Source organism: Salmo salar, chromosome ssa03 (assembly GCF_905237065.1).
Source record: "Salmo salar chromosome ssa03, Ssal_v3.1, whole genome shotgun sequence".
NCBI classification, from domain to species: Eukaryota; Metazoa; Chordata; class Actinopteri; order Salmoniformes; family Salmonidae; genus Salmo; species Salmo salar.
In genome coordinates this window covers 57,984,319-57,999,258 of record NC_059444.1, presented here as the reverse complement: position 1 = coordinate 57,999,258, position 14,940 = coordinate 57,984,319, and the positions used below count along the sequence as shown (strand labels likewise).

Below are 14,940 nucleotides of genomic sequence, written 5' to 3'. Positions count from 1 at the left end.
CTACAGAGTATTTGGTGTAGATTGTTGACAAAATAATGACAATTAAATACATTTTATTCCCACCTTGTAACAAAATGAAATGTAAAGAAATCCAAGGGGTCTGAATATTTTTGCAAGGCACTGTAGCTTCCTCTTCTCTGGAGATCCCACATATGTCATGGCATGATAAGATTTGTTTCTAATCACAATTTGATCTAAACAAAACGCAATCAATTACAGAAATGGACCGAATCATAACTCAGGTAAAGGATGCTATTTTCTTTGCCATCAAGCGTCCATGGCATTCTAGTTTTTTTAATCGCGTTGATTGAATTTGTCGATTTGCTCCAGTACAATACACGACTTTCAATCGAATCAGTAATTTTGTCTTCGAGTCCCATATATTTCAGAATCATGAAAGCTCCTCATCTTTGAAAACGCATCCATAGTAATCAAATATACGACGACCATATTTTTGACAAAGCCATAAAAAAAAATGAATTGACTAATAAATGATTCATAACACATTCATAAGCACTAAAGGAACACGACAGTTACAGGGTTACATAATAAACATATTATTACTCAGATACTGCATGAATATACTATTAGGCATTAATAGCCTAACACTTCATGACAAGGAAAAGTATTCATGACCAATGGTAGGTTTAGAATGTTGCCTATACACTTTTACAATATGACATTACTGTTGAGGTAACGTCTGTAATTGTTTACTTAACCATTAAATAATATGCCTACTTAAATTAAACCGCAGGTGTTTATTATAATGTGTATTTACCGCTTATGAGTCAACTTTGGATGTTTTCTAAAATAGAGTCAGGGTAAGGTGTTACTGAGTATTAGGCTGCTGTAAACTCTACGGATGAGCGTGTGAAACAAAAACACCTGGCCATCAAGGTGTGTGTTTATCTCTGTGGTGTGTGTGTGTGTGTGAGGAGCATTCAGTCCAGACAGTTTGAGGCCCCTGGGAGCCTCTGTGTTTATGGTGCCATCTCTCTCATGCATCACAGTGCTGCACCACACACGCACACAAACACCGATTGACTGAGGGGAAAAATGCTCAGCTGAGGAATGTGGGGCTTCTGCCATGGCAACCAGCAGGGGAGGAAACACAGGTCCTCTCATACATTATCACTTTACGAGCTCCCCCCTTCTTCCCTCCTCCTTTCCTCCCTCTATCCCTCCTCTCACTCACTCACTCCGCCCTCTTCCAGGCTCCGAATTCCACAGTTCCCGAGCCTAAAACAAATCTGGTTAGGTTTTCGATCCTAGCTCATTCCATCGCAGCAATGGCGGATTGACCTGAACCATACACCGCAACCCTTGACCTCGGAGTGACTATGAAATGATGTAGTTTAAGAGTTTAGAAAGGGCCAGAGGGTGTAGCACTAGCAGCAAACAATTGAACTGTTCACAGGGGCCGCAGCTTCAGCTGAGGTGCAGCCGCCATAGCGGGGGATGGGCTTCCCCTGACTTAAAATAGGCTGCGCAGGGTATGTGGAACACTATGAGACAGTCAGCTACACACAACTGCTTCCTCTGGCACTCCTATTACATGACATCATACATGCTAATAGGCTACATAGGGATATCATATGTGAGATTTTACGTAATTGCTTTAATCAAAATGCCACACAAAAAACGACACGTCAACCAACAAGCGCACGAAAGCGGGAAATTGATAGCATCTGATATGACTGGCGTTTTGTTGCAGTTTCAGAGTAGTTGAGCACAAAAATGTCGATTATTATAAACCTCATAATAATTCACATTTCCTGTTGCTGCTCAAATTAAGATCCTACATCCGTAAATACACTGTGCACATGAATGAATGATGCGAATCGCAGCCTAGGACCCTCTGCTTCACTGGTGAAATTAGTCTACTCTACAGGTCTGACCTACACAGTAGAGAGCGCATTCGCGCCATTGCCTGGAAGAGGTGGGGTGGTCGTTGCGGTGGCTGGTATAGTGAGAAGAAGCTGAACCTGCGAGAACAACTCTGGAGTTCATTTAGCAGTGGAGAAGGAGAGATGTGCCTTTAGTCTGGCTCAAAGTTAATGCCTATCTCCCCAATGACCCGTTCGCCATGAGAAGATGGCAGCCGCAAGGTTTCCATTTTGTGTGGCACAGTAGCCTAACAGTACGTTGTAGGTGAGATATTGATCTCCATCGAGTACATTTAGCCATTGTCACTTTATTTATTAACACATAACTTAATATATTTTTTGTTATACATTCTGATTCCTGAAAAACACTTATATAGCCTATATTTCCATTCTGATAAGAGCAAGGTTTCGATAATCTACGCATGCAGGGCTATGAGTGCGTTTATTTGTTTCCAACATACGATATGGAATAATAAAGACATATTTATGCATGACAGTTGTTAATGCACGTTTTCTTTACACTGTGGTGTGCTACTGGAGTCTGGTCACTTTATGCCCTGTGAATATGGTCAGTCCCATAGCCTTGCAGTGGCTATAGGTTGACGCTGCCCGCGCCTCTTGCACACGTCTTCCTCGTGTGTCATTTTGTGCGCAACAGTGGCCTACATTTTATGCACTGCATGGGTTCGAGAGAAATACTTGTCCACTTTACAGCATATAAAGTAAATGATTAACTTTGATTGACATTATTCCATATATTTATAATAGCTCAAGAATAGTCTACAGACTACTCGTTTAATTACTTACAGTTTGATCATTAGAAAAAGTTGTCGCTCAGATTTGGGTTGAAGTTATTGAGAAGAGGAGGGTCAAATGTAATCATTTTGGTAAGAGCAGTCTATCTAGGCGGATGACCTTGCATGTATTTCTCTTCCAAAACGATGATATTTCGTTGTCCCTTTCTCGGTAACCCACCCAATTTGACAGGCTCTGCCATATCACCTGAGGCCCTATGCCCACATAGACCTATTGATTTGATATTTGTATGCAATATTAATGACCAAATGATTGCCAATTAATTTATATTGCTCTAAAAATCAACAATTAACACTGATATACAGGTTTAAAAGTACTATTCTTTCAACAGTTTATCCAATCAACTGATGGTCAAAAGACAAAAGTCTATAGAAACCTGTATCCATTTTTTTTTTTGCATAGGAATATTTATCCCTTAAATTTCCCAAAAGGCAATAAAAGAGAAATGTAGGCTACTCGACTGAGGCCATAGGCCTAAACATTCCCTCATACATTAGGCTATATGGTCTATAACCTCATAATCAGAACCGAACGCTATTTTCCTTATTTGTCTCTCTGTCCATATTCCATACTTGCCATGCAGAACCCAGCGGGTAAAATCTGAATCAGACAAATAAGAAAGCTATTCTTCAAATTAGAAGTAGTCCGGATTAGGATGAATTTGCGGTCTGTTGGTTAATAAGAATGCATATGTTCAGAATATAAACAAAACCAAAACACCGCATATAACTTGCTATGGTGGCAGTTTGAACACTTACAGGGCTCTTAGACACACACATGTCTGTAAAGCCGTATTTTCTAGTTCACTGCAAATGACACCACCCTAGATAAATCTGAGCCATGTGAGCCAGCAAGTAGGTAGCCATCTTTATTGGACAACGCCCAATTACCACAATGAAATACAGTCACATGTGGCAGCGCAGAATATACCAGAACATTTAGAAACATCACTGAGAGCACTATTCATCTGGGCGTCACCTATTGAATAAATTGATATGGATGAGTGGCACAGACAGTCACTACGTTGAGAATTCGTGTCTAGGTTCCTGTATGGGTAAAACAAACGCTTATAAAGATAATATACTATTAATAACTTACACACAAAAAGAAAAAAACAGCTGCCATTTTATCACTATTGTTTAAAGGTTAAACAATAGGCGTATTATAGGCTATGCAACCATAGTCGAAGACATGCACAATATTGTATATCTACATATTATCAATGCACGTCTGGCTATATTGCATTGGAAAGGAAAGACTGTTCATTAGATTCTATTGAGAAAGCAAACGCTCTTGCTTCTCCCTGTCTGTCAGTGCGGTGGCTACACACCTCCCCCCATCGCTCTACAGCCTAGCGCTGCTGTTTGGAGGAAAACCTGCCTTCATTCATAAAGTCTGTAAACTACTCGCGAGTACTACAGCATCGTGGAAGAGGCGGTTCTCCGAGTAGCTGCACCGCCCACCTAGAGAAGCGAAAGGGAGGGGAGGGGGAGAAGATAGAAGCAGTCATTGGATAGAAGAAAGGAGGGAGCGTGTGGCTCCAATGTATGCCAGAGAGCACGCCTGACGCATACAGGGGGTATAGCAAGGGTTTAGCTATGCTGGTGATATCGAGCAGTGACACATTTCTGATACATATGCACTTACTTCAGATGAATCATTGCTGCGTTTGACGTGGACGATTTTCTTCCCGTCCCTGCACTGTCCAGGAGAAGTCAAGCCCCATAGCGTATAGAATAGAACCACGTAGGCTACTTGCTATAACGTTTAAACATGACTCATGGAGCAGAAACATAACCCCACATCCTTGCATTCGCTTTTCATCTGATGTCGACATGTCTGCTGGTTCTAATGAGACCTAGATTGAGTGTTTAAACGGTTAGCCTACATTTTCTATGCATTATAGCCTATACATGAATGATCAAAGCCTCACGCGTCCTCATAAACGTGCAAAATGTATTTCTTAATTGCCCATAATACGTCCGAGAAAGCAAAGGCAAATCCATTCGGTCACACAACGTGTGTCAGTTTTCGTCAAAGCATGGGAGGAGATAAACCAGTGTTTATTCCAAATAGGTAAGAAGTGAGAGGCATGACAAAAACCCCACTAAACGTTCTACTTGAAATGGATGTAATAACCGAGTTGTTTGTTTTGATAGCGAGAAAAGACATATACCAATTTAATTATTAACACCCAACTACACTCTAGAGTGAAATGGCTATTGAAATATCATTATCAAGCAGTGAAAAACATCGTATTAAGTTTTCATCGAAATCATAATGTAGCATAAAGATGACAACACTTTGTACCATCTGAGTCCATACTTTATATCGACGTTGTCAAACGTTAGGGGAATCTCACTCATTGTGCATGCACGCATCATGCCAATGATGGCAAACAAATAATTCAACACTAAGGGAGAAGGCCTACTAGTTGAACGAATTATAGTTCATATCAGTATTATATAAAACCAAATTAAATGTAAAATTCTCAAGTTTATCCACATTGTTTTTGCCAGAGTAACAACTTTAGTGTCGTCAACTCATTGCTGTCTAATGTACACTATGAACAGAACTTCGAAATCTTTCAATTCTAAAATGAGAAATGTACATATTTCCAAACTACATTCTTTAAGATAAACAATTATTCCCCACAAATAATACACAAAGTATTACGCCAAAGAAACAATAAACAATTACATGACACAAACACTGGTGAACATTTGTGTATTTGCATATTTTCTCATTCTCTCACTTTACCTAGTTGTATATAATAAATATAATGTATGTAAACTTTGTTTAAACTCTGTTTTCTGTATTTTGTCTCTAAATGCTGTCTATCACTAGCAGCACCATATCACCAAGTAACATTCCGAGTATGCGTAAATGTACTTGGCAAATGAAGGTGATTCTGATTCTGAGAACTGATATAGGCGGAGAACTGATATTGTCCTAGGCCTACTGCTATAAATCTGATATCAATCACTGATAATTGTTTGAATTTAAATGTACAAAAATTAACTTTGTAAACTGAATAACATTAAAGTTGGTGTGATGTCAAATGGTTATTTTGTTGCTTTATTATATATCGAGATACATTACATTATAACTCCGATGTAAAACACCTATCAGAGTACCTTTAGGATGCACAGTGAATATACGTGAGAATAGGGAGTGAGGGGAGACAAATACTCCTCCTAAATAAAAAAAATATGAACATCATATTAAGATAGTGTTAAAGCATTGTGCCCACACCCCAATGAAATCACAATGTTACCACTGCAAAGTTCTGAATTCAATACAACTAGTCTACAAGTCAATTAAGCCCAGAAACCTTTACAATTAATTAACATAACATACTCTAAAAAGTTATAACATATCTTTACACATAAATTAAAATAATTGAATAACAAATTAATTTCCATAGAGTAATAACAGAAATTGTATTGTATTATACTCAATTATATTATACAGACCCTCTCCAAATGGTCAGCATTGGGGTAAAGCCTGTCCTTTGCCAGATTTTAATGTACAAAAATACAACTGTGGAAAGAATTTGCTTATCCAGCACCACAACATATACTGTTTTCTATTTTCAAAAACATTAATTTTTGTTTCTAAATTCTTCAAACACAAAGTTCTATGCCATCAACACCATCATCTTTAGTTAACTAAAAACGTGGTCCAACCAGAAGCCTTCTGTGAGATCCACTTCAGAAGAAGAGAGAAGTTATTCTCCCCATTTACCTTCAAAAAGGTAAATAAGTAATTTGACTAAATTAGATGGTCCTACTTTTGAGAATTTAGTGTCCTTGAACAAATCAGAACACTTCAAAAGTAACAAAGTGTAAGGTAATCATTTACTACAATGCCCATGTATAGATATCTGTTTCCCCCCAGTCACATAAACAGATTAACAAAAATAAATGATTAAAACCTTCCTCTAAAAACATCTACCAAAATATCCATATTCATCAATATGACCACAAACAGTTTTCAAAACCTTGCTAAAAGTAACAAGCATCTCCAACTTCAAAGTTCACTTTGAGAGAGAAAGAGAGAGAAAGAAAGAGAGCCACGATGTACTTGTGTTTCAAAAACAAGAGGGGGGTTTCTTCCTCGGAGAGTGTGACGTCAGCTCTGACTTTGTTTTGAATCAATGAACCCCAAGGACCAATACAACGTCCAGAATGTGGGGGCCAGTCCACTCTATATGCAACTGACTCCTAGGAACAGCCAAGGCATCCCTCCCTTCCTCTGTTTAGTTCCCTTCTCATGTGTAACTTCCAACACACAGCACAACGCCATGACTGCTGCCCCAAACATTGATTGAGGAACGTTGGGTAATGATCATTGCCGATCAACATGGCAAAGATATTTGGCCTCTATATTCCAATTTAAAAAAAAAACGTTTTACATTTTAGTCATTTAGCAGACGCTCTTATCCAGAGCGACTTACAGTAGTGAATGCAATTTCATACTTTTTTTTTCTGTGCTGGCCCCCCGTGGGAATCGAACCCACAACCCTGGCGTTGCAAACACCATGCTCTACCAACTGAGCTACAGGGAAGGCTAGTTTTAAGACACACTACAGCTCAACTCTGTTAACCATGTGTTATGTTTGGTACAGTCCACATAGCCTCAGAGAGAAATAACAAAAGCTAAAACTAATACAACTAAATTAGTTCTAAACTAGATGACAAATAACATTTCTGTCAAGCATTTTGCTCAATACTTGAACATTGAAGCAAGGACCCACTTCCTCATAATTCCATTGCATGGTTTCACGTAGATTGCAATATTTCTTTCACATTTACTTGAGGTATCAGAAGTTATTCTAAGAAATTAGCAAACTGCAGGGTTTCTCTGTGCATGTGTGTTTTATGAACATTCAACAAATCTATCAAATTCTCAGACTCAAAATATTAATATTCACATTTTAGTCATTCAGCAGACGCTCTTATCCAGAACGACTTACAGTTAGTGCATTCATCTTAAGGTAGCTAGGTGAGACAACCACATATCACAGTCGTAGTAAGTACATTTTCCCTCAATAAAGTAACTATTAGCAAAGTCTTGTTACAGAAGTATTACTAGAGGTGAAGAGGAATTGAAACACATTAAAACTCACTATGCAGAGATCAATCAACACCTTGGTTAACAAACAGGTAACTGCCAAAATAAAGGAAACACCAACATAAAGTGACTTAATAGGGCGTTGGGCCACCACGAGTTGCCAGAATAGCTTCAATGCGCCTTGGCATAGATTCTACAAGTGTCTGGAACTGTATTGGAGGGATGCGACACCATTCTTCCACAAGAAATTCCATAATTTGGTGTTTTGTTGATTGTGGTGGAAAATGCTGTCTCAGTTGCCGCTCCAGAATCTCCCATCAGTGTTGATTGGGTTGAGATCTGGTGACTAAGACGGCTATGGCATATGGTTTACATCGTTTTCATGCTTATCAAGCCATTCAGTGACCACTCGTGCCCTGTGTATAGGGGCATTGTCATCCTGGAAGAAGCCACTTCCACCAGGATAGAAGTGCTTCACCATAAGTTGAAGGTGATCACACAGAAGGGCTGGCTGTGTATTTAATTGGTGTTTACCTTACCCTCTAAGGGGATGAGAGGACCTAAACCATGCCAGGAAAATGCACCCCACACCATAACAGAGCCGCCAGAACCCTCATTTACTCAAGTGTTTCCTTTATTTTGGGGGTTATCTGTATGTGGGTAACGAAGACAAGGATAAAATGTTGACCCAATGGCATCCCAACATGCCAGTCATTTTAATTAGACCTGACCCTTAACTGAAAACCACACAAAAACAAGTTTTATTCATAACATCGGTCAGAGTGTGTTCAACCTCATCCTTTTCGTATGAGACTGAAATGACGCCTGAAACCACAACCGAGGGAGGAAAAATACAGTTGTGCATTCTCAAATAACAAACCATGTATGTTTGCTTTTGTATGTTTGCTGGACAAAAATAATACCAACACAAAACATATTTCAATAGATTTCGATCTCATCGCTCCTCGATCTATGTGCGCAGCAACTCAGCAAATAATCTTAATCCAGAAATCCAACACCACACTCACATCCATGTGAGCATGTGTCCTGTGTGTGACATGGCACACACTCCCAGTATGATGAAGTGACTAGTATGAGGGGGAGAGGTATGAGGTGGGGGAAGGGGGTTGAGTAAGGGTGTAGGCTTGTAAGCCGCCCTCGCTCCCTCTGCCTTGTAGTGTGTGTGTGTGTGTGTGTGTGTGTGAAAGGGGATAGCATGGCCATACCAGCACATGCCTGTTTGGCAGACATGTGACCTGGAGGCTCCATTTTAACTGATTCAGAGTCAGAGCTGTGAGACTGAGGGAAAGAGCGAGAAAGCGAAAGAGCGAGAAGGAGCGAGAAGGAGCGATAGAGGGGAGAAAAATGGAGGAGGGGAGAAAATGGGTCTTCACTTTGCTTTGCAAGGCCTCATAAGAGAACAATAATAAGAAAATACTTACATATCATTTGACACACCCACTTCTTACCACCTTATATCAAGATGTGAATTGCAGCAGAGACATGTCTACACATATCTTCCTACATCTAAAGTAATCATGCTCAATGACATTAGACGATTTCTATCTTTTTCCATTGATGTTGCCCTCTAATTATACACATTTTAAAGCTTGACATAGACATATTTTTTATATATATATTTGAGTATTTCCTTAATACGGCAGTGGGCTAAATCAGGGTCACACAGAGTTTCTTGGTAGTCTTAAACAAATCTACTTTGAAACAAAAGTATACACCTCACACACATGGTTATGGGCTTAAAAAGAAGAAGACACTTACCTGTACAATTTCAGATATACAGTCTTGAAATGTAGAACATTTTGAGTTCGCATCCCTCTATTACACTTTATATTCATCACAGAAGACTGAAATATATCAAAACCGTTTGACATAGAAACATCAGATTTTCTGAGGTTGAAAAAAAATATTGTTTATTAATTATGAAGTTATGAAAAACATGAATAACATTCCACCCCTGAGGCAACTAGGTCGTTTGACTGCAGGAAAGGGAGAAAAAAAACCTCTAACTGTCACCAAGGTCAATGGATCTGGTAAGGGAAACCCCATTAACACGTCACTGTTAACAAATATTAAGCCATCCTTTCGTGCGCCTCAGATACAACACAAACTTATTCACTGTATGGGAAGGTTTACATAAAGTAGTCCTTCAGTAACTATTTAGGAAAATGGTGATGACTTCAGGGCACTGATAGAGCATGGCACTACCAAGAGTGTTGACCCGTGAAGGGCCGAGCTATTTGCTCACTAAGACGTACTTTAAAATACAGATAAATGACCTGTAAACCTACACTCGGTTCAGTCACAATTCTTTTCATTGTCTCAATAATCAATTGGTGATTTTGGATGTCTAAAATAGCACTGCTTTCTCACCTGTGATGCAACAAAAATAATTAGTTTATAAACCATAGTTTATTAAGGTTCAGTAACACTTTTACGTGTGATGTCATGTTACATACTTTAAAGACATATTTTCTTTTCCAATTCAATACTATGAAAAATGTCATTAAGATTTAACTCAGTCATTTGAAGACAGTTTTCAAAAAGTCTTAACAACTTGTCTGTTGAGGCCGAACGTGTTTACAGCATTAGATAATTATTTATATGAAAAGAATATTTAATAAATCAATAGTTATTCATTACAAAAAGGTAAACATTCTTATTAGCATCCAAGAACCCCACCGTAAGTTAATATAAGAACATAATACAATTATGAATCTTTGGCCCACACAACTCCACAATCCTTAGATCGTGCTGCTACTGCGACTACCACAAATCCCATAACGTCACGTTCCCACTTCAAACTGTCTTTTCAGACAAAAACACTGCAGACAGTCTTTCAATAACTTCATTGAGCTATTTGAAATGTATTATGCTGTCTACAACAGCGTTATCTTTCTCAGAGCTTTAATGACCTTGTACAGTACATACAATATGTGCACTGGAATTGCATCTACACTTTCCACACCTGGGATCTGCACTCACATCTGGGTTACCACTCATGTTTTTGTTGTTGTTGAAAATGTATAGAAATTGGCAGACCATTTAGAGCTCCGCCACTTTGGAACCCCTGGACTAAATTACTGAGAAGTGGGCCAAGGATTTCTGAAGACAAGCAAGAAATACCCTCTCTCTCCCCATCGAGACCTTCCACATTCCGGCACTTTTGGGTGCCAAGCCCCACTGTGACACCCACAGAAAGGAGGTGGGAGCACAGTTGCAAAATCCACACGAGACACAACACCTCTTAAAGCAGAGCAGAACAGCAAAGTGGGACTGACTGGGGAAGCTCCGCCCACTAGGCTCTCTGCTCATTGGTGTCCAAGTGTACAGGGAGCACTCTGGAACAAAATGGCTGCCCTGGGTGATCAAACAGGTGGATGATGATGATGCACATTCATGACAAACAACACTTGGGTCCTTGATGAGAAGAGGTGATTAAATGCAACAGAGCTGGTGAAAAGTGACTTTTTTACTGCTGTGAACTAAATCTAAAGAGAGAAAGACTTGACACCACACAAATTGTCAACATCGTTGGCTATGAAATGAGTAATCAACATCTTGGCATTTAATATTTATCCATTCAAAATGTGCAAACACATTCAAACGTATTTGTGAACTAATGAATGTATGCTGAAAAAATTCCACATATAGTCAATATCAGAATAGCTCAGTCACTTTGAAAGGAATAATCAACATCTTGGCATACAATATCTATCCATTCAAATGGTGAAGTAATACATGTCCAATTTCAACAGTTTAATAAATGAAGAGCAAAGTTTTGAGAAAATAAATGCTGTGATTTCATTTAAACTTCCAAGAGAAACAAGCGTTTCTGTCTACAACATGGGTCATGAACTTAATGTGAATTACATGTGAAAAATATTCAGCAATCTTTTGATGATGCCTAAATGTAACTACATTTAAAACTCTGCAGCACTATATATTATAGCACATAAAGTGGTAATAACATGGCAATAACAGTATTTTAACAAGATGTTAGTTTCTCCCAATGAAAACATTGCTTCAATATCCTTCGATTTAATAAATAGACAACAGAAATAAAGATAAACCAGTCACACCTTTATAAAAATTGATCCCTTGGAATTTTCACACAGTGAAATGAAACAAGACATTTAGCAGTGGGATGTAGCTTATGATTGTCTATCACCTGTTTGTTCTAACGTCCTTCAATTTTCAATGAATCGATATAGAGGGGATAGCAGTTGTCACCAGTCATTTACTGTGACACTCTGGTCTTGCCTATTGACCCACTGTGGTTTGACTGTGGCTAAAGGGGCCGAGAGATGCAACGTAGTGTATGCCATCTAGAGCTGCAGCCCGGGGGATATCTTAGCTTCTTTTGGGTTTGCAGATGCAGAATACAGAGGCTCTGTCCTGTTCCCTCTGGCCTTGCTTTTCCATATCAACTCGGAAGGATACAAAGGAACAGGCGTGATAGACATAGCACTGATAGACAATTTCATAACAAGCCATAACAAGGCAACGAGACAAGCTTGTCTGCATTGAGTATGGAAATCCAGCAAAGTCAAGGAGAAATCCAATAAGGACGTTTGACCTCTTGACGGATTCAATTTGATGAGTCAAACTCGCAAAATGAAGAAGATCACACTAGATGCACACCTATGATGTTATTCATCTTTTGACTTTCTCCCACATTTAGAGGGGAGATGATATTCAGTGTAAAAGGAGACTTTCTCCTTGAATACCTTTTTCCAGTTCGGCCATTTAGCAGACACTCTTATCCAGAAAGATTTACAGTCAGTGCATTCAACTAGGTAAGATAACCACATATGGGTCTTTCCACAGACCACAGCAAACGTACTGGTAGTGTAATACATTTTAATACAAAGGTACTAAAAACGAGGATGTGAGTCGGATCTAGCTGTTACTATGTCAAGGTTAACTTATTTACAAAAAGCTGCATCCTATTGGAGCAGAAGCTATATGTGACAACTTAAAGAGGGAACATATCCCAGCCTCAATAGTTTATATGATAGAAAGACTAATTCAGAAAAATGTGCCTTTGACATAATACCCATGGTACACATATTTCCTATGGAAAGCAGTCAACTTCAGGTTTGTAAAGATCCACATGGATAGCAAGAGAGGGACTTTAATTACACAGAATAACTCTGACACAAGAACCAACTGACATAAAAAACACTATAGCTCCTTGATCTTAAATTTCTCTCATTGCAAAATATATGTTTAAGTATTTAGTTCTAAGAGGCACTACCCCTTCATGCACACACACCCCTCCCATCCTCTGGTTTGCCCCAGGGGGAAACTTTGGGAGTGTTTACCGTGTCCCTCACCCAACCGAGCCTCCAGAGAGGCCGGTTCACAAGGCACACAAAGAGAGGTCAGGGGTTAGGGGGCGGGAGGCCCCTAACACAGGGAAGTACTTTTTTTTGGGGGGGGGGTGAAGACGTTCTGCTAGACTGAGCGAGGCTGAAGACTTTGTATTCCAGGAACAGTGAGGTTAGTAAGTAAACATCAGCTGACTGTGTGACCCAGAGTAAATAAAAGTGATAAATAAAAACAAATCAACAAAAGCCCCTTAGTCATGCAAGCTCTTCAGACAGGCCAGACATCACAAAAAGGGCCACATACTTTCAGTTCTACTCCATTCATAAATGTTCTATATGGCATTTATTTAACCCTACGTTGATGTTTTTATTCAAACCAAATTGAACAGTCTGTAAAACATCATAAAGGAGAGAAAAGGACTGGATTAAACTTAACAAAGTACTTTAAAAGTGTATGGGCACAACCTAAAGCATGAATCAGACTGCCGATAGAATTGTATCACTGTGGGAGCCCGTTCCTTCTCTTGCTAGGACAAAACTGGTACCTGCTTCGTGCAGACCCGGTAGCAACGAACCTGACGTTTCTACTTGTAGAATCGCAATGCTCGTCAGTGGCCAACAACCTGACTTTGAGCCAATCAGAGAGCACAAACCCCCACATGAGGAAGCCAACAGGAGTGACAACAAAAAGGGATAAAAAGAGGGCAATTTACATCCACGGTTAAATGTCATGAGCAAGTCACACTTCATATGCAATGTAGGCTATGGGATGGTACCTAGCGAATTGCATAGATGCAATGCACACAAAACTAAATAATTCCTCCAAGCTAGATAACTAATATTGACACTATAATTAAATCACAATGGATTTGTTTACATGAAACAGCTGCCTGTGATAGCTGACAAGATAGGGCAGACTCCTTACCTAGCTAGCTAGCTTGCTAAGCTGTGCTAGCTAGAGAATATGCTAACGTTAGCTAGCTAAATATTTGGCTATGGGCTGGCACTGGCAGTAGGGGATTATGGAGAGTTAATTAAATAGTTTCTTCGTCATCATGTTAGGTAGTTAGCTGTGGCCATCTGGCCAGTATCAACTATGGCTTTCTACAAAATAGCAACATTTGCGCAGCTAGCTGTATAGCTGGCTAACATTGGAATCTAGACCATAAATTAAGCTACACACACGGACCTGTATTGCCAAACAACGCTACTGTCACCTTCTGGTTTGGAGTATTTTAACAAGGCTGAGTGGCTGATGACTTCAAGGTCTTTGCTGGGTAAACACAAAAGTGACAATGTTCAGAGGTGCTAAGTACTGTCGGAAGGCAAATGTTTGACAAGCCTACCACAATGTCTGAGCTATAACAAAGTGTTCCTCACACTTCAACTGTTCTTAGGAAACTATATTTAACTTTCATAATGAAGCTAGAGAAAGTTCAATACAAAAAGTATATCTAAGATCATTTTGATACATTGTACCATTCATTATCATCTAATTGTTTAGATTTTCTAGAATTATTTTGCAATAACCCGTCTATTAATCCTTGCAAAAACACATTTAAAAAAATGCATCATAAACGCCCACCCAATTTGTTATTAGAGTTAAGCGGTGCATTTTGTGCTTATCTGCCCCGTCAACTGACATTTCCATCCAGCTGTTTGGTGCAGAGCCACCCCTGGAGAAATACGCTCTCAAGGAGGCTTCTTCTGGGTAACGTGCCCTTGGATGGGTGGGATGGAGTGTTGTGGAGTGGGACGGTGAGGCGAGCCTCCGTCTGTCCACACAGGGACAGCTCAACTCTACCCCGGGG

General features: G+C 39.4%; 1 protein-coding gene across 3 annotated transcripts in view; it reads right to left on the bottom strand.

Annotated features, from left to right (window-relative positions):
• LOC106600828 (insulin-like growth factor 2 mRNA-binding protein 1) overlaps positions 1-14,940 on the bottom strand; it is a 60,603-nt gene that overhangs the window by 36,054 nt on the left and 9,609 nt on the right. The gene's annotated exons all lie outside the window — the stretch shown is intronic.